The following is a 20921-nucleotide window of genomic DNA, read 5'->3' on the forward strand; positions in this document are numbered from 1 at the left end:
CCGTCCTCATACAGATCCCCAACCAGCTGTAAGCCAGCGTCCTCCCAGGCCGCCAATCGCGACCAATCGCCTCCATGGGGGAGGGCCGTCAGCATCCCCAAAGGTATTTCGGGCGCATATGGTGTTCTCAGATGGCCTCGGGCGTGAGCCCGATTCCAACATAGGCGGACGGTCCGCTCCTCCAACGACAAATCCCGCAGGGCCAAACGTTGTCGCAGCACTATGAAGGAGAGAACATGCCTGGCCATGCCCGTCCCCCGTCTGTCTTCCGGGCCTCGAAATTCCCGGGCGATCGCCTGGGTGAGGGTCTGGAGCTGCGCCGCCAGATAATACTTTTCGAAGTCCGGCACCGCAAGCCCCCCCTCATCCTTCGGCCTCACCAGGGTCTTGAGGGCCACCCGACGGCGGCCCGAGCCCCAGAGGAATCCGACCACCATAGATCGTAATAGTCGAAACGTGGCCGGTGGGACCCAGATCGGTAGTGTCCGGAAATAATATAAGAGCCTGGGTAGCGCCACCATTTTAAGCAGAGCGATCCGTCCCGCCACCGAGAGCGGCAGCGTGGCCCAGAAGTCCATGCAGCCTCGAAGTGCTCGAGTGCTGCGGGCAACGTTCCCATCCAGGAGGTCGGATGGGTCGTGATAGACGAATACCCCCAGGTACTTAAAGCAGTCGGGCTCCCATCTAATCTCCCTACTTAGAGTAGGGGCGGGGGCACCCTTACGAACCGGGAAAAGGCAGGTCTTGGACCAATTCACCCGGAGGCCCGAAACCTCCCCAAACTCCGTGAGCGCCGTCGCCGCTCCATGTAAAGCGTCGAGGGGGTCCTCTAGGAAGAGCAACAGATCGTCTGCATACAGCGAAACGTAGTGCGGGCCCGAAGACGTCCACAGGCCCATATAGTGAGCTCCCGATCGAAGATGCAGCGCGAGGGGTTCCACCGCCAGTGCAAAGAGAAGTGGGGACAACGAACACCCCTGCCTCGTGCCTCGTTCCACCGGATATTGCGAGGAAATCAGTGGTCCCGCCCGGACCCTGGCCGATGCAGAGGCATAGAGAACCGCGGTCCATCTGATGAAGCCCTCTCCGAGGCCGAATCTCCGCAGCACCGTGCAAAGGTAGTCCCACTCCAGGCTATCAAAAGCCTTCTCTAGGTCCACCGATAAGACAACCGGGGACGGGGCATCCACAAACGGTTCCCCTAGCAAACGGAACAACCTGCGAATGTTCATAGTCGTGTTACGCCTTGGGATAAAACCTGCTTGGTCCTCATGCACCAGGGAACTCATGTGTCCCAGCAGCCTCGAGGCCAAGATACTGCTCAGTATCTTATAGTCCACCGTCAGCATCGATAAGGGACGGTAAGACCCCGGGTCGGACGAGTCCCTTCCTGGTTTGAGGAGAGGAACCACCAACGCCTCACACATCGAGCTCGGGAGCCGCCCCAGCCTCTTCGCCTCTCTGTAGACCACCAACAACCTAGGGGCCAGGAGGTCAGCATAAGCTGCATAAAACTCCACGGGCAGGCCGTCCAGGCCCGGGGTCTTATTTCTCGCCATCCGTTTAATGGCACCGCGGATCTCCCCCAATTCTATGTCGGGCCCCAGGGCTTTCGCCACTTCGCGCTCCACTGTTTGGAGCTCCAGTGGGCGCAGATAATTATCGAGCCGGTCAGGGTCTCGGGCGGAGCGACTGCGGTATAAACTTTCGTAATAATGCCGGAAGCAGCTGAGAATCTCCGGTTGGGTGTATACCTCGGTTCCGTCCGCCTTACGCATACTTGTCGTCAATGAGGACTGACGCGTAGGGTTGGCCAGCCATGCCAACAACGCGCTCGATCTGTGATGGACCGGACCGTGTAGGCCTTGTAGTCAAAACAGCGAAGCCGTTCGACCTCCGCCGCCACCTTCTCCCTCGCCCCCGCCGTGTGTACCTGTAATTCCGGGCACCCGGGGCGGCGAACTTCCAGCTCGCGGAGCTTCCGGTCCGCTGCGTCTAAGTCAGCTAGGATAACTCGCCTCATGCCCACCTTTTTAGAGATGCAGTAACCCCTCACCACTACCTTAAAAGCGTCCCACTCTAACGCTCTTGTACTCGCGGTGCCGCTGTTGGACGCAAAATATTCCGATACCTTGTCCCCCAGGTCCGCCCTGAAAACACTGTCCTCAAGAATCTCGGGTCGTAACTTCCAGGTGGGCACCGCCGGCGCCCCGGGGAGCCAGCGAAGGTCCAGCAGGAGGGGGTTATGGTCTGAAATGGTCCTGGACAGGTACTCAGATCGGACCGCTGCCGAAACCAGTTCGGGCGAGCCAAGAAATCCATCCAGTCTGACATGCAACTCATGTAGGCTCGAAAAGTATGAATAGTCCCTAGATGTGGGATGATGCGCCCTCCAGATATCCGTCAGACCCCAGTGGGTCTGCCAATCTTTACGACCCTTAGCCGTGCGACGAACCGGAGAATCGGGAAGGGGTGGATGTGAGCGGTCAGTGTCTACGTCCACTACTGAGTTGAAATCTCCTCCAAGCAAAAGGGGCCCGGAAAAGAAGTGGGCCAACGAGCCCGATAACCTGGAAAGGAAGGCAGTCTGGTCTATATTAGGAGCGTACATACAGCAAACGTTCAAGTCCCTCCCTCCTAAAGTGCCCGAAATGGCCACATAACGCCCCTCTGGATCTATCACTGTGTTCGTGACCTGGAAGGGGACCCCAGCTCTAACCCAAATTAGCGCCCCCCTGGCATACGCGGAGTATGATGTGTAGAAGACCTGCCCCCTCCATCTACGCTGTAGCGCCGCCCCTTCCGCCTTGTTCAGATGAGTTTCCTGCAGCAGCGCCATTTGCACTCCCCTACGCACTAGATAAGCGTGGACTTTGTGGCGCCTGGACATAGTATGAAGCCCCCGCACGTTCCAAGTAACACATTTCAAATTAGCAACATCAGCCATTGTCCCATATTGTCCTCGCACAGTCTCCCCAACCGGGTCCCCACAAAAAAAGTACATCATACCTCCCAGCACTGATGGCGGCCATTTTCCCCAACCAAGGCCAAACAACCCATGAACGAACCAAACCCCCACCCACCCTCCCCAGAACAGGACCCAAACAGCACCATCCAGATCCCATCCAAACCTTGCCCTCTAACAACCCAATAACCCCTACTAATCCTGCGGTCGCCACCGTAGGAAGGCCTTAAGGGCCAGGTGCGGGCCGGGCGGAGGCAGTGGGCCCTCGACGCTCAGGCTACCAGGACTAAAACAAGCCCAAAACAGTACCAAAGACCCTCGGGGCAAAAACAGGGGCACCCCACCCTCCCCGCCCTCGTTGTCAGCATCAAGTGACGGCAACCGCCTCCCCCCTGCCGGGCCCCCTCCCAAAATGAGGTAGCTTAACCCGTTACCCCTGTCCATCCAGAAGGTCTTCCGCCGACTTCGGTGTGATCACCGGTGTATGGGCGCTATCGGTCACCGAGTCCTCGGAGTCCGACTGTGCCCCCTCGTCACCCGGGTCCGCCTCCTCTTCAATGGCATCGTCCCGTGCGCCAGACAACTCAGATAACATCTCCAGCACTCCCCTCCGCTCCGTCGACGTCTCTGCAGTTGAGGGCCCCCCTGAGCGGCCACGACGATTCCTAATCCTCCTGGATCGCCGTCTCTGTTCCGGCCCCTCCGCCTGTTGGGATGAGGAGCCAAAGCCATCTTTCCCTGCTCTGTAAAGCTCGAGCCAGGCACAGACATCCTCCGGGGTGTTGAAGAATTGAGTCTTGTCATCGACAATGATGCGGAGCCTAGCAGGATAGAGTAGCGAGTACTGGATGCCCTCGCTCCTGAGCTCGCGCTTGACCGCCAGGAAGGAGAACCGCCTGCGTTGAGTTTCGTAGGTGTAATCCGGGAAGATGTTCACCTGACTGTTCGCCACTTTGAATGGGCCATTATGCCTGGCGGCATTGAGGATGAAGTCTCTGTCCCGAAAGTGTAATAACCGCGCCACCACTGGTCTCGGGGCACGCCCCTGCTGCGGTGGCCGCGCCGGGACTCTGTGGGCACGCTCCAAGGTGTAGAAGGAGGATAGCCCCTCCGGGGCCACCGTGTCACGGAGCCAGGCCTCCAAGTACGCCACCATGTCGCCATCCTCGATCTTTTCCGGAAGGCCCACCACGCGGATGTTGTTCCTCCTGTTGCGGCCTTCCGCATCCTCCGCTCTCTGCTCTAGGGTCGCAATCCGGGATAAGGCATCCTTCATAGACGCAGCCAAGGTTCGCTGCGCCGGCTCCAAGGTTTTCACCGAGCTCTCCACCTCCTTGACCCGGTCCGACAGTTTGCCGTGGTCCGCTCTAAGGAGACCAAGGCTCGTCGCCACCTGGGCAATGTCTTGTTGGAGGGCCGATCGTGTGGTCGCTATCGCCTCCAGGACGCGGTCGAACTGCTGTTGCATCGACGCACCACCAGAACTCTTTGGGTCCCCATGTTCCTCTCTGTCCTGGGTCTCCGAGTCTGAGGCGGTTGGGGTAGCCCCCCTGGCTCCTCTAGGTTTCCCCATGTCGCCGGGGGTACTCCGTGATGGTCCAGGAGCATGCGTCTCCGGGGGCAGATGCCGACCGCGACCCTCCCGGTCACTGGATCTTAAGTCGAGTATCGGAGACCTCCTTCTCCAGGGCCTGTGGGAACTTCTCCGCTTCGGCTCGCGCCACCACCACGGCGTCCGAGGGCACCGATAAGGGGGCGGAGACAACCGCCGCCAGGTCGGGCAGGCCCGCACAGCCGCTAAAGTCCCGGGGTGAGGGTCACCAACTCCACCGGACGATTTGTGGCGCCAGAGTGTCGCGCCTCCCATGGGAGTGGACAGGCCAGGAAACTGTAGCCAGGTGCGGCGTCGTGAGCGCGGCCACCGCCTGGTTCTCCAGACGTCCGCTCACGGGATCCACTATAACGTGGGCATCCGCCCGGTTACCCAACCGAGTGCATTCTCGTTGTGGAAAGTCCGATCCGACCGATATCTAGTGCACAAATCAGCCGGGGATGGCAAAGCCGGGGGCTAGACGCCGCCGGCGGCGCTCCTCCAGTTCAATGGATCCGGCTAGGGGGACAATGAAGTCCGGGCGCCATGTTGGATCCGCAAACTTCGGTTTTACGCCGGATCACCACTCATCCGAGTCACAGCAAGGGCCCTGGCAGGTCGTCGTCGGTCGGTCCAGCAGAATGCGGGGTTCGGGGTGCCCCGCAGCCTCCGATTTACAGGATAATCACGGGCTCAGTCCCGGAGCCGAGCTCTCAGGCGACCATCACCATCGGCGCCCAAGCCACGCCCCCCAAGGGTGTCCAGTCTTGGCAATTAGTTCCTCCATGGAGAGGAGCTCATCGTCTGGATACAAACCCCCAGGTTCAGAGATGTTTTACTGCATGGGCAAACTGTGCACTGGCCCAGGGCCCCAGCCTTCCGGGGGGGGGGGGCCCTGATAGAGCCAGCCCTGTTCTGCAGAGAGTCTTGCCCTATTGAATTTCAATAATTATTAAACAGATTGTTTAAAATACTGTTTTCCTTTCATTTATTTTAATGTGGGTGATGCGTGAGAGTCTATAACAGACATTTCACAGAGAAATGTTGTGTATATGTTGCATGGTACACCTATTAAGAAAGTTTCTTTTAGATCACAATAGGACGTCACATATGAGAAAATGTAGAGGGGTCACACATATTATTAGCAGAAATATCACTGAACTGCTGGTGTGGTGCAATATTGAAAATCCACGTCACTATCCCTGAATATTAGATGTAAACACAGTCATGGCCAAAGAGGGCATGAAGGAGCTGAAATTGAATTATAAATTCAAAGCTGTTTCGAACAGGGGCCTCCAAAATACATTTGGTCCCGGGCCCCCAAAATTCTTAAGATGTCCCTGCCTAGGTTATGAAGCCCTGTGTCGTGGCAGCAGCCCAGCTCCTGCAGGTAGGTTGTTGAGTTGCCGTGTGGCATACAAAGGAGCGGCAATGCTTTGGCATAGGGTGTTACTGATCTGAAGAGAGACTCCTTCTAAAGCATCGATATGCGACCCGCAATTTGAGGGACTGGTGCAGCGGCGCCTTGGAGCGAGGGTGGAACAAGTATAGGATGCGGAGTAGGTCCCATGGAGGAGAGGCAGTTGTGGTGTCCTCCAATGGCAGCCCGCCAGCCATCGGGCCACCCACTGTAGTTGGAAGGCCAGGTAATAGTGCTCGAAATTTGGCACACCCAGACCAGGGAGAGTTTCGCAAAGGCCCTCATGCACAACATTGCACAATTGTGAATTAAAACATACCTTGAAACAAGCTAGTCATGGAGTATATTACGGAAAGCAGGCTAATATATTGTTCAGAGTAAATACGCATCATTTACATGGCTTTATTAAAGTTCACACTTTGAATGTTGTTGCAGCATCACAAGTATTTCAATGTGCTGATCCAGTGGCATTTTTAGTGCCCAGTTTGTTAACCAGCACTACCTTTCCTGACACAGTTAAAGTCATGCAGGACTAAAGAGGAAAGGCAATGAAAAGGCTAGAGTAAAGATGGAGACCGTGTGATTCTGCGTGTGAAGGACAGACAGTGAAAAGGGAAACTGATTAGGTTTTCAAGATTTAACCAGGTCGGAATGCAGACGCAGTGTACCCACACTGGCTCCTCTACAGAGAGCTCATTCTAACAATCCATAGTCATGATTAATTTGCATTTATTGATGTTAAATGATGTGAATGGCAAAGGAAAAAGAACGCTTACCAGTGTCGAGAGTAAAGTTGATGTACAGAGTTACATAGGGCGATATTTAAGTGGGCGAGATCTTTTGCGACCTGTGTTTTACCTCCTCTTTGATTTAGTCCGTCGTACTTGTGAAGTGGATGGGATAAGACCCTTTAGCTTGACTAATGATAATAAGCAATCCAAGTGTTAAGAAACCATTTGGTGCATGTAGGGTACGGTATATAATGTCAATTTATGTTTAAAATGTTTCCTTGTCATCAGCACGTGACCGCACGAAAGAAACAGATGATTAATAGGGCATGGAGAAGCATGGCGGCAGATCATCAAATATAGTGGGGCAAGGGAATAGCCAGAAAAATAAAACACCCCCATATATTCCAATGGCACGAGTGATCAAGCGACCATAAGAGCCTGACACATGTTTGCTCTTTTCTTTTTTGTTTTGATATTTCTATCTTTCATTCAAGCTTTCAGTTTTTTTTCCTGTATTTTTTTTCTCTGTTTACACCTTATCTTCCTCTTTACTTCGTTTCTTCTTTATTTCCTTCATCGTGTCTATCATCCTTTCTTTCTCTGAATCCTTTTTTCTCTTTGTATTCCATCTTTCTCTTTTCCTTTTCTGTGCCTTTATTTCCACTTCGCTCTCTCCATCATTTGTCTTTATTCATCTGTCTTGTTCCTTCTTTCTTTCATACTTCTTTCTTTCATCCTTCTTTCTTTTTCATCTTTCTTTCCTACATTATTTTCTGCTGTTCATATCTCTATATTTTTTTCTTTCCACCTTTATTCTCCCAATCCATCATCCTTCCTTCTTTCTTACCATACATCTTTCTTTCTTCCCTTTTTACCATCCATCCACCCCTCCATCTTTGCTTCCATTCATCCTTCTTCTCCCCTTCTCCACATCCATCCATCATACATGTTGGTCTCCATTCCACCCTCGCTTCTTTCTGTGCCCTGTTGATCCATTTGCTACTCTCAACCACAACTCCTTCATACTGTTCACTTGCAAGGGAAATACTGAGCTTCTGTTTTTATGCCAATGTTTCCAATAAAAGACATAGAAGCCATAAACAACAATTTATAGAGTTTATGTAACACACACCTCCCCAGTTCTTCCATCCCTTGCTTAAGACACGCACTACCTCCAAATCTGGGTTTCTCCATCCAGATGCTGGACTTTCCAACTGATTGTTGTTTTGTTCTAAGTTGATTCTCTTTCCTCCAGAAAGCGTGCTACCTAGAAAGTTCCAGGAACATGTGAATGTAAGGTTCGCTGATTAAAGTTAAATCTAGAGGTGGCGTTTAGAGATTGTCAATCGATTCTCCATCTTTGCCATAACTTTACTTTCAAGATTATCAAAACTTTATTTCATTTTCTGTGTATTGTATCCACACACTCTAACTTGTGTTTTGACGCCATTCTTTGCTTAGATGCATAGTGGTGAAGTGGTCTATTGTGAAAATCGGTAGATGTTCATTCAGACAGTGCCTGTGAAAGACCTATTGCACAAATGTTTCACTAGTGCAAAAAAAAACATTGGCAAAGCCCAAAAATCTGACTTAAATGTCCTAACACTGCTAAACAAGGACATGCATGAATAATTTTTGCATGCGCTACCGATTTTGTATGCACTATAGCGAGGCCTATCAGCTTTGCCAGTGATTTTTTTTAAGTGGAGTCAGTGGCTTCTTCATCTACCGATAATGAAGTACCACATAGGTGCCATAATCATTGAACCTGTTAAAGGCCAACGGGAGCATGTGGTGTGGTGTCAAAAAATAACCAATAATTATATAAACCTATAGAGAATTGTTAATTTACACTCACCAACATTCAGAAAGTTGGTGAGAATACTCCTATGAAAAAATGTTGGCTCGGTCTTCATGCTCCCGATCACTTCCTTATCACAAGAGATCATGCATGCCAGAATGTGCAGCCTTGGTTGTCCAACAATATATTTGAAAAAACAGACTCTACCAGATAACCTTAATGACTTGAATGTCTGCTAAAGTCATCCATGTAGTTGGAGTTTCAAGAACAGCTTTGCATTTGGAGCATACTTCTTTTTATCAACTCCACTTCACTTCACAACATTCTCCACAAAAGGCTGCCTCAATGTCTCTCTACCTCAACTAACACACATCTAAGATAACAATGACGTGTGTCTTCCACAACATAGCGCTTGGGTACTTGAAGCAGGTCTGTGTGAATGCGCCCCATTATAAAACCGCAGCACCAGTCTGAAAGCTCAGCATTTTAAAGCATCAGCTGCGGAGATGTTGTTTGAAACCCAAGTAGAGCTAAGTCATCCTTTTCTGAGGTTGATAAAATGAATGTCATTTCCTTGGGTGAAAGGTGACATCACCTACAGCAGAGATGACTCAGTGCGTGATATGTGCTGTTTAATGTTAGATATTATCAAAGGGGTAAAGTCTCTTCTCTTGTCCTCTTGCCACAACTGGAGAAAAAAATATATGCTGACAGAGTAAATCTCCTGTAAACGCTAATAATGCCAACTCCACAAGTATTTGTCCCTTTCAGTCCCTTCCCAGTGTTGTGGCTGGGTCTTGGCATTGTCACTTGCCGCCTTTCAGACCGTCTTATTCCTTCTGCTTGGAGTTAGCAGTTTCTCTCTCTAGAGTCAGTTTTCCGGGGTTTATCCGGAATCAGCAGCTTTCATCACCTGCTGTTACCTGTCTTTGGTCTTGTTCACTAAATCTGTTTTAACCCACAGATGTGTGATTAAACAGGCAGAAATTGAGCAGAGGAGCTCTGCTCTGTGGTCCCCTTATGGCTGACGAGCAGCTAGTGCAGCTGGAACAAGGCTCCCCTGGGTCCACTGTTGTTGTTCAAATGCATCTTTTTTTCCCTCTTCCTAACAGTAAGCCTTTCTGCATGCTGCATAATCAGGGGTAAAACACACAAAGGCGCTTCACTAAATTGAAAGAAAACGTGCACGGGAAATTAATTGTAAATAATTGTAGCTAAATTTGTCCTGACTAATCTTTCAGACACACAGAGAGACAATCAATTAAGAAATGAAAGAACAGGTATTCTTTTTTTAGCGTGACTGGAAAACATATGTGTTGCAGTGTGCCTAGTTCTTTCAGTGTGGCAAGAATTATGCATTGATATTACATGCCAGAGTTCATCAGGTGCGTGTTGGGATGAGCACAGTAGACTTTTAAATAGATGAGTTTTCATGCTTCTAGAGTGCTTAATTTGTAAAAATCAACCTATCTATCTATCTATCTATCTATCTATCTATCTATCTATCTATCTATCTATCTATCTAGCTAGCTAGCTAGCTATCTGTTCACTGAAACAAATAAAGGTTAAAATAGAATTATGCGTGAGGAATGTAATAAGATTTTAACTTACGTTAAAGCACAACCATTTAAAAAAACAAAAAACAGGACAATTAATCAGGTATACATAACTGACATAAGTATAACCTGCAACGCCATAGATTTCAGATATCATAAGTGTTGTAATATGTGAGGACATAAGCATAGCATTACAGAAGTGCAAGTGCTGATTATGTCAGTAACGTATAACTGACAAATTCCCCCATTTTTTTGTTTTTTAAACACTAGTGTTTTTTTTGTAAATTTCTAAGGCAAATGAGGGAAGGGTTGCTCTTACCCATTGTGGCATATATCATTTGACTGTGCGCAGTGGGGAGGGGGCAACCTTTCACGTGCAGCCAAAACCCCACCACAGATGGCCTTTAGCCGTCCGGCAACAGACCCCCCCAACCTTTTGCGGGACACCCTCTGAAAACCCACTGAAGCACATGGGGAAGGGCTCCTCTTCCTCATGCCGGAGCCCAATTTTTTGGGGCCCCAGAAGGGGTCCCAGATGGACCATGATGGTCAGAGTGTCCCTACCATGCCCCCAATATCTTAATTTTTTACCTTTGCAGAACACAGGGACCAAGTCTGATGTCCGGTAAAGAAAGCCGTATAATTTTCTTTCATGTTGTGGCCAATCAGACTGCTGGCTCCGACCGGACTGTAAGTCCAGCGGGAGCGAGCCGGGCAGATGGAAAAAAGCAATTGCAGCCAATCAGATAGCCTCAATTTTTTAACTAGTCTCATGGGATCAACTGTCAATATAGCCATACATTTTAAATCTCATTTCTCAAAAACTACTGACCATATTTACCAAATCACAAAAAGCACACTTCCTGGGTAAAGATATTGTGTTCTGCCAAATTTGGTGCAATTCAGTTAATTTGTTTTGGCTGTATCATTGTTTAATGTTTCCTATGGAAAATGCATGGTGAAAAACGTGTTTTGGGACCCTCTTTTTCTCTGCCCCTGCTTAATGGTTCAACGGAAAAACTTTCCAGAAAGGAGCTGAGGAGGATGATCTTTTTTTATTGGAAAGTTTCATAAAGGTCTGTCACACGGCAAAACAAGAAAATGCTCTTCCTGAGGTAACTCTGACTCATGTATGTGGTGATCCCCACTGTGAAATATATATATGTGGCTATATAAGAGCAGCAGGGGCCAAGAGAGGGACCGGATGAAGAGTCTTTCCCCCTGCTGAGAAGGAAAGGAGCACCAGAGGTAGAGTTCCCCGGCAGCCCCGGAGAATGGGGCTTCTCAGTTGTTCTTTGTGTGTGCGGATCGAGGCACAGTGCTATCTCTTAGTTCTGAGCGGACCCACAAGAGAGCGGGCCGCTCCTACGATGGGGGGCATTTGTTTTTCCAAGTCCCGCTCTCCGGGAGCGGGGCCTGCTCTCCGGAGGAACATTGTTGGTGCCTGAGTGGTCCCGCAGGGTAGCTGGCCGCTCCAACGTGGGCCACAGTGTTTTTAGGGCCCCGTGGGGGTCCAGAGGGCCCAGGGGTGCCTGTGCCTCTGTTGAGTTATTAACACCAGCTGCCCCGCCTGAAAGTGGGCAGCTGCAACGTTGGTGCATTTTTGTGTAGAGAGGCCCAGAGCAGGGCCTCTTTGGGTATTCCTCAGTTGCACCGCTGTTGCATGCAACTGCAACGTTGGCCACATTTGTTTTACAGAGTCCCAGTGGGGACCCACTGAGAGGGCACAGTGAGTGCCAGTGCCCACATTTTTTTACCCACACAGCTGCACCACAATTAGCTGCAGCTGCTCTGTTTAGGCCTGTGCAATTGTGCCGTTTAAGGATTCTGCTGCATTGGCAGCCAGCCCTGACATTTTGGGACAGAGGGCATTTGAGCCGCAGCAAAAGGCCAGTTGGCAAGGGGGTCAGTTCTATGTTGGTAGGGCACAAGGCCCTAATGTGATTGCATAATGTGATTTATGCTGGTGATGACTATGACATAATGTGTTTATGTTTAGGATGTTTATGCATAATGTGTTTATGTTGGTGAGACCTAGTGCGTAATGCGTTTATGCTAATGAGGTTTGGGCCTAATGTGATTTATTGCCTAATGTCATGCTATGATATTTTAGGATGGTGTCTAATGCTAATGTGATAATGCTTAGGTCATTATGGTACCAGTAGTTACTGGTTGTGTTTTAGATTTATTTACCTGATCTAATGGTTCTGACAGTGGCCCGATTGGCCCTGTCCTGTAAATAATCCCCTGTGAATATTGCCTAGCTTGCTAGTAGACCGACTAGCTTGCGGATATTTTGTTAAATCTGCTAGTCTATTCTCTTGGTTTTAATGTTGGGAGATCTGAGAGAACCTATTAAAATTGTATCTTTCTACTCTTTTTCTACCCAATTTTATATACTTTAATTTTTCACCACACATTTTCTGCACTGCAATTCAGTTGCCCTGATATATTTAACATCTTCGGTCCTACCTTTCACATACTTTACTACTCGCATTGGGTTGATTGTTTTTCACGAAAACAACTAGTGAAAGACTACACCCTTTCTCCTGGAAAAAGGAGAGCCCATATGATGAATAGGGCGGTACCGTGTGGGAACTGATGGGCACCTTTTCCAAACTTAGGAATTGTGTGTTGTTGGGTACACTTTTTGCACTTTTTTGATTAGTCACTTGCTTTTTGGTTAGGCTACACTCAAGTTACCACAGTTGAACCTTTCTTTCTCTTCTCTGTTTGACCTACAGACATTCTTTGTTGTTATCATTAAGTTATATTTGGGCATGTGTCTGTATGGGTCGTTAATCTAGCCCTTGGACCCTCCACCAGTGTTTGTTTTTTTATCTATTTTTTATATAACCTTTTGTGGAGTTCCTTTCTGTGGTGTGCCTAGTGTGTTGCTGCTGTGTGTGTGTTGTACAAACACTTTACACATTGCCTCTGGGATAAGCCTGACTGCTCGGGCCAAGCTACCTAGGGGGTGAGCAGAGGTTATCTTCAGCGTGTAACTCCCTTGCCCTGACTAGAGTGGTGGTTTCTGCCTGGCTTTGTTGCAAGCCTTAGCCAACCAGAAATCCCATTTCTAACAAGGTAACATCCTTGTATATTGTTTACCTCTTGGCTACAGCCTTACCATCTGCTGCTATTGTGTTGATGCATCCTGCCAGTTTCCCTTTTGCGGAGGTACTCAACGGCTCTTAGGGTGCCATAAGTCTAGATTGCTAGGGTCTTTTATTTCTGTGCCCATTTGTAACTCATGTGCCACCACTAGTAACTGAAGACATATTTGTATGTAAATATGCAACCTCTTATTTTAAGATCACAATGTGTTGCTTTTGTATGGCCTTGAGTAGTAAAATTGGCTGGATGGCGTTCCACAGCTCTTCCTATCAATGATTTTTCTTCCATTTATACACATCTTATTTAAAAAAGCATATGCATTAGTAGTCACTGAAATTCTGTATGTTGTCAGTTCCTAAGCTAGGGTCATTTCGATTTTCAATGACAAAAGCATTTGCACATTTTAGAATATTTACATATGCAAACGAGTTGATTTTCATTTGCAAAGAAACCACAAAAGGTGAATTTGCACACATAAATCGATTAAGATGAACCCGTTCATAATCTTACCCTACTATAGTACAAAATCTTCTACTAGGGTCAACGAGCGGCAGTTTCATGGAGGGTGGGCATGCCCTAGAGAAAGTTTGGGAAAACCCACAAACTTAAGAGTTTGTGAACATTCAGAAACGTCTCCACAACGAATACCCACTCTGAAAACAGTCACAGATTTACTTGAGGAATAGTTGTATCCACAGGGAAATATATTTCTTCCTGTGGTAGAAAAAAAATAAAAAGTTCTAATTACACTCATACTAAGGGATTTTGCGTGCAAAGTTGAACACAATGAACAGGCATGCGTGCAAAATTCCTTTTCTTGACTCGATTTTTTAATTCTTTCACATTTTCATGAAGTACTCCTGGAAACGACTGTTGAGGGTTTCGAGAAGTACTCTGGCAAAGGTTTGCGAATTGCTGAAATTGGTAAATCTGCACTAATGTGCTTTAGTAAATCTACAAGTGCAGAGTTACAAATGAGCTTGTAAGTAAGACTATTTACTATTCTTCTCCCTTCTTTCATGACTATTTGTTAATAATCGAGGCAAATTACGTATGGATTCTCATAGCACCACCCCCTTTCATGAACATTTTCAATGCATGCCTTTGCCTTCCTTAAAATAGCCTTCTTTTTGTACGGGTATGCTTCTATACTTCTATATTTTTATGAAAACACCCAAAGTCATGCCTGATTCAGCCTTCTCAGAATTTGAAATGAAGGCCTAGGTATTATCTTATTTCAGAGGTTAACCACTCTGCCTGGCACGTCTGACAAAATTTCTGTAATATATTTTTGTGATGCCAGTTAGAGTGCTGATTCTTAAAAAATGCAGATATCAGGGTGCCCTGTGGATGGTTTAGACATGAGATCTCCTTGTTATCTTACCCTAGTCATACTATCACCTCACTGCAGGCTTTCTTAAAATAAACTCTTATTTTTGCTCACTTCCAGTGGCATACTGCATAATTGGGTACCTCCTCACTCAAAGCACACATTAGGTATGTAGCAAGCTTCCTATAGAACACTTTGGGGCGGACTGGATTAGTTAGACAAGAGAAGTGGTAAACAAGCACAGGGGAGATTGCTCTATTCATGTGTAATGAAGAAGAAGAACCCTCCAGGTTGGTATACGTTTTGTAGGGCCTATAAAGTAAAAATGCTTAGAAGATCTGAAAGTAATCTCTTTATCAACAGCCCCTTCCTCACATGGGTAAAAGCAGTGTCCTAAGAGGATTGTACAATGCAAGCCTTTATTGTATGCAGCATATTTCTGCCCTACTTCCACCTAAAAACTTGGCCATTGGTATTTGTCAGGACTGTTCCTTGCCCCTCCTTAAGTGTATGTCCTACCTGAAGTAGTCCGTGTTTTAACATGTTGGTGGGAGGGAGGTTAAATTCACCTGAGATTGTTAGTGCAAAACTAATTATTTGGCCAGTTTTCATGGTAGTATATTTCCACCCAACAAGACCATAACTCTCACTGTACGCCTTGCAGCCTAGAATTATCCCTGTTCCTAGAGTTGGCCCTTTGAAGATGACAGAGGGTCATCCCACTGAGCTTCCTTATTCTATAAAATTGCTCAAATTGATTGATAAAATTTGATATCTTACCTTATTGAAGCTTGTTAATTCCACATAAAGTGCTTGTAAATTCCCAACAATAGTCCCAACAGAACAGGTCCTAAAAACACAACAGGTTTTTCTCTCCGTAAATGACCATCTCCTGCTTATTATTATCCATACTTATAGGGTCACTCTCAAATGACTCGCTACCAGCCTTCAGCTACTCTACACATGAAATAAGTTATTTTTGTTGTCGTACCTTCAGCTTAACTCCAGTAACCTTGCCGCTTTCTTGATCTCCAGTGTATCTTATCTCTGAGCGGCCTCCAATACTTAACCAGCATTGCCTCACATCACCCAGGCCTCCAAATCCTCCTTGACCATGGTGCTCACAACAATACTCACCTAAACACCTTAACCAGAGTTCGACCTGTCTGCTGTATCACAAATCAAAATGGCAGATATCAGGAGGAAAGATCCAGAAGAGTCCAAGGAAGTGAAGGCTGGTCACAAAAGATCTAAAGCAGGTCCACCGTTCCATGACTCTCCCTTAAAATACAAAACAGATAATATACCTTAAAATCTTAACATGCTGGATATCTGAAGCAAAATCCAGGATTCGCCAACTGGAAGGCAGCAACTCCCACAACCAAAAATGACAAACTCTCTATTCACCAAGGTCTAGGCCCTTACAAAATAGGTTACAGCGCTAGAGGATCGCACTTGCAGAAAAAACATACATATCTTCAGTCTACCCAAGGGAGCAGAAGATGGGGCTAACTCATGTGCAGAATTTCTATAATCATGAATTCCTAAAACATTTGGTTTAGTCTTCACAAAAGACTTTGAAATCAAATGACCCGATGAATTCCCTCAGGCAAACCAAACTCAGAGCTAGTCAAATCCATGAGGTTTTTGAGATGTATGCACTTCAAACTATTACGATTCAGGTGTGCCAAAGAAATCCTAGCCCCATGAAGAAACACCAACATGTGACATGGAATAAGTCCAAAATCATCATTTCTTTAGATCACGCAAAAGAAACAGTCCAACACAGGAAAGGTTTCCTTGCTTCTAGGATACAGCTTTAAGATCTTTGGATTGCCTTCTTTTTTGTGGGTCCTGCTCGCTTCAAAATTACCTACAATGAAAACTCGAAATACTTTGAGGATCCTCAGGATCTCAAAGAATTTATTGAAGGCATTTCGCAATCCAAGATGGTTCACTAATGCCCTCTATCCTGACTACCTGTGACTTTTCACTCAATAAACATGTCATAGCGTAACTTACAGGCACATTTGGTGGAATTTCAAATCTATTCTATGTCAAGTCACCTTTCTCTTTCTACACCACAATTCCACAGGCTTCATTAAGTGTTGACTTTCCTCTTGCTCTCTGTGATATTCCCGGATGTTACCAATAAATATTATATATCTGTTATACATTAAGCCTCTGACACTTTCTGGTTCAACTTTAACTGGCACTGTTTCAGTTGTAATGATATATAACCCTATAAAGAATATAATTTTTTGGGACAACGTATAAACTTTGGTGGTCTTTTGCTGTTAATGATATAAATCTTAGAAATAAGGGTTATACTATGTGTTTACCTTTTTAGGCCTTCTACATCATAGCTACAGGTCAAAGGTTTGCTCATTGTAATTTTTATACCATTTGTGATGACAGTTATTATGAAGGCCAGTTCGTATCGCTCCCTCTCTGAGGATATGTCTCCAGGGTGGGTTAGAGAGTGCCTTCGCTCTCTACAGATGATTTTGGGTGGGGTTATGTGTTCTTTTGAGCTCTTTATCTCTCCTTTCCCGAATCTAGCTTTCAAAAATTGTTCTTCTACCCCAGATTCCTATCTCTATTTTCCTAAACCAACTGGAGTGGGTTCAAATTCCAATCGCCCTTAAATGCATGCATACAAAGCTTCATTATACTATTACATGTAACAACTTAAATAAGCGCCTTATACAACACGTTTACTAAGATACTCTCCTTGAACACTAAAAGACTTAACCACCCTGTCAAGAGGAAAAAAAGAAGTGGCTATTGTTCTAAAGGTAACATTATATTACTCCAAGAGACAAAAATAAGTACCAGAGAAGCATTCACATTTAAGTACACCTGGATTGAAAGCTGCTATAGTTCCCCAGCACAACAACAAAAAGCTGGTTGATCACCTTGATCTCGAGGAAGTCTAACATTATATAATACAATCTCATAAATCAGATACAAATGGCAGATGGTTTATTCTGTCAGCAAAAACATACAATACAGAATTCTATATAATCAATATTTATGCCCCAAATAATGACTCCCCGTAACTTTGGTCAAACCTTCACAAAGAAAATCACCAACTTACTTTCAAATGTAGGTATAATTATAGGTGGAGACTTCATACTTCCACTCAATTACACGATTGATAGAATCTCAAAGGGGAAATTTAAACCCAACAAAGTACAAGCACAATTATTATATCTTTTGTATGGGTTCTCTAATTCTCCTGCAACACTTTCACCTTCATCTGTAGCTACCTCCTTTTTACTGTTGTGGTTGCTGCTTTTTCATTTTTTATTTTACAGTTATGGTGGAGCTCTGGGCTTTCACCTGGCTCTCAGCTTCATCTTCCTTCACCCACGCATTCGTCAGGTATTTAGTTTTCATTTTAGTTCGGCATGAGAAAGATTTGGCTGTTTCAAGAACTCATGTCATACCCACAAAAGGAGGAAAAAAGGAGCTACAGAAAGAGACTTTGGTGTCCACCCCTTTGTTCATCAGTCTCCTAATATTAGCTCAATATTTGATTGGTCAATAGTTGTCTAACTATACACGGAGGAGGAGGGTTCTCTTCTTGTCGGCCCTTGTTTTTAGATTGCCTGGGACATCCCTTGTCATCCATTTCTTCATTGGAATGTCATTAACATTTTGATTCAGTGCACAGACATAGAAAGAGGACACGATCAGGATGCAGCCATTGTGAAAATGAGGCATTACATTGAGTGTAGTTGATTGGTAGAGCTGACCTGCATATCCCATTGGATTCCCTTATCTAAGATGGCCACTGCAACATTATGATGATGCAGTGGCCATCTAAGATGGCCTTGGATTACAGTCACACAGGTTTTGCACCCTAGCCATTTGCATGTTTACCCCCATTTCTCCATCAGATGAGACGGTATCTAATTAGGGCCCTGTTCAGATCCCTTCCCTATCGATTCTCCCTTGAACATACTCATCTACTATCCCCACTGGTGTTAATTCATCTTGCCTACCATTAGTTTCTAATGCCATACTTCCCCCAGTATTTGCTATTTTCTCATTGGCTGATGTATTGCTCTCATACTTTTTACTGTTCAAGACACTTGTCCTAGCCATTGCTTGAGGTCCGTATGGTATGGCCTCTTACTGCTGGTTTCAGGTATACTGGATGTTGGATGCCACAGGAAAAGGCAGACTCACTCCAAGATTGAAGTATCAGGCCAGCATATTAGGAAATGTTGTGCATTCTGGCTATTGCATTATGGAAACGAGGAAGGTATTGCACACCGCTTGCAGGGCGATCAGAGGAATGACCGCCCAGCCTTGCAGGTGTGGGTGATTTATCAGAAGGATGAGAGCTGGTGTTGCACTTATCAAAGATTCCTGCAGGCTTTAGAGCAACACCACCACCTGACTGTAAATCAAGATTTCTGGGTCTAATCTGATAGATCATCCCAGAAAAAAGCTGTCCTCAAGGTCACTGCTTTTGGTGTGCGAGGAAATTGCAAGCTATGAAAAGGCTCTTTTAGAGGAAGGCCATCTCAACTAGCTTTATTAATCCTTCGAGATCAAAGCAGATAAAATTCCCAAAGGGAGCTGAGATTTTTATAAACAAGATATGAGGAAGACTGTGTGGACAGTTGGGTTCATCTCTCATTACTCCATTTGGTGCTGTGGGATACAGGACCTGTTGGGAACTGATCAAAGCCCTAAATCATGACACTGTGGTGAACCTTAGACAGTGGTGGGGCTGGGCAATGTAGTGGAGGAACGTTTAGACCTCTTATTTCCTTCCTTTCCCATCATTCTGCCCTGCAGGGAATCAGAGAAGAAGTCTTCATGCTAATGAAGTGACAGCCACCAACTGCAAAGGAAGTGAGCCTGCTTCAGCTGCCAAGAATAGGCAAGGGAAAGGAAGTTCCCAGCACATGAAGCTAAGGAACATCTGAACCCCTCTGTAAGACTGGAGTGGTTATGTGCATATCTGTATAATTTCTTTCAACTGTCCTACAATGACTACATACAGTTCTCATTGAAAGCATCATGAATGTGGTGGAGGGCAAGGCACAATCTCTATATGCACTGTCATGGCGGCCCCTATTCCACTCTATTATAAGGGCACCTCTATAGTGGAGGACCAACATCATGTAGTTTGCAGACCACACCTGTAAGCACGTTCTGCAGTTCCCCTCCAAGTTATGCGGAGGCATCCCAAATGGAGACTTTACATTTGTGCAAATACCATTTCTTTTTGTGCCTACAGCATATTCCTAAAGATGTGATGAGCTGGGATCCGGGTTCGAGTCTCGGCGTCGGCGCAACATCCTGTGACTCTGGTAGATCACTTAATCTCCCCGTGGCCACGGACAGCGCCTGGATACCCTCACGGGTGATAAGCCACACTATATAAATCTACAAACTTTAACTTTAAAACCATAAGTACAGACAGGGGGGTTGCATAGCTGGTGGGTCCCATCTACCAGTTCACCATAACTGATCTGATCAACTTCACGCATCTCTGCTCACCTTATGGTAACTGGCGTGTGCATCGGAAATCAGTGCTTAATTTGAGCAGGAGCTTTCCGGTGCTGAACATCAGCACTTAATTGGTTTCCAGTGCTCGGCACCGATACCTAATTGGCAACACCACACTTAGGGCAGTCTGCCACAAAATGGCGCTGCTCAAGCAATTTAGAGATGAGCAGTAGGAAACAATATACATAAAAAATACTAAAACCTGCCTCCCCAGCCATTCCTTTAGCTTTGGGGACCTAGAATAATCTGATCTGTTGCATTTACATGCGATAGATATGGTTAGTAGTTGTTTTGGCAGCGATGTCTGGGGCGATGGGTGGTGCAATCTGCAGTAGCCTCCTGGTCAGAGCCCTGGTACTTAATATTTTACAAATTAAGCACTGATCGGAATGCTTTCTAAAGATGTAGAGCTCAGTACATCTCACCTGTTCGGAGACTCTCTGGTGGGCTCCCTCAAAGCTGCTGAACCCTGCACATAGCTAACAGAACAGACAACTGTGACTGCTGTTTGCTAACACAGGCGCTCCCTCCAACCCAGCTGCAAAATCGGCTTTCTCTGCAACTTTCTAAAACTAAGGGGAAAGCAAATACAGCAACAATAGGGAGCACCTGAGAGTTCCGCTGTGCACGGGAATTGTTGGTAGTTTTTATACAAAATTCAATGTTCCAGAAATAGGAAATTGTGGACGAACACTGCTGAAAAGTCCTGCACATCTAGGTCATACAATAAATATGAAACAAACATTTTACATTTTTTTTTATGCTTTGTAAATCTGCAATTATTAGCATTTTATTGTTGTTCCAGTGCAAAAATTGCAATTAAAAACATCCATCTCCATTCTGTTCTATTGGAATATTAATAGAAGAACACATAGTAG

General features: G+C 46.2%; 1 long non-coding RNA gene across 1 annotated transcript in view; it reads right to left on the reverse strand.

The window, feature by feature from the left end:
* LOC144753493 (uncharacterized) overlaps positions 1-20921 on the reverse strand; it is a 187921-nt gene that overhangs the window by 105153 nt on the left and 61847 nt on the right. Inside the window, exon 2 of the long non-coding RNA XR_013594386.1 lies at positions 15649-15792. This is a non-coding gene — a long non-coding RNA (uncharacterized LOC144753493). The remainder of the gene's footprint in view (positions 1-15648; positions 15793-20921) is intronic.

The sequence above is a fragment of the Lissotriton helveticus genome, chromosome 5_1, assembly GCF_964261635.1.
Source record: "Lissotriton helveticus chromosome 5_1, aLisHel1.1, whole genome shotgun sequence".
Taxonomy (NCBI): domain Eukaryota; kingdom Metazoa; phylum Chordata; class Amphibia; order Caudata; family Salamandridae; genus Lissotriton; species Lissotriton helveticus.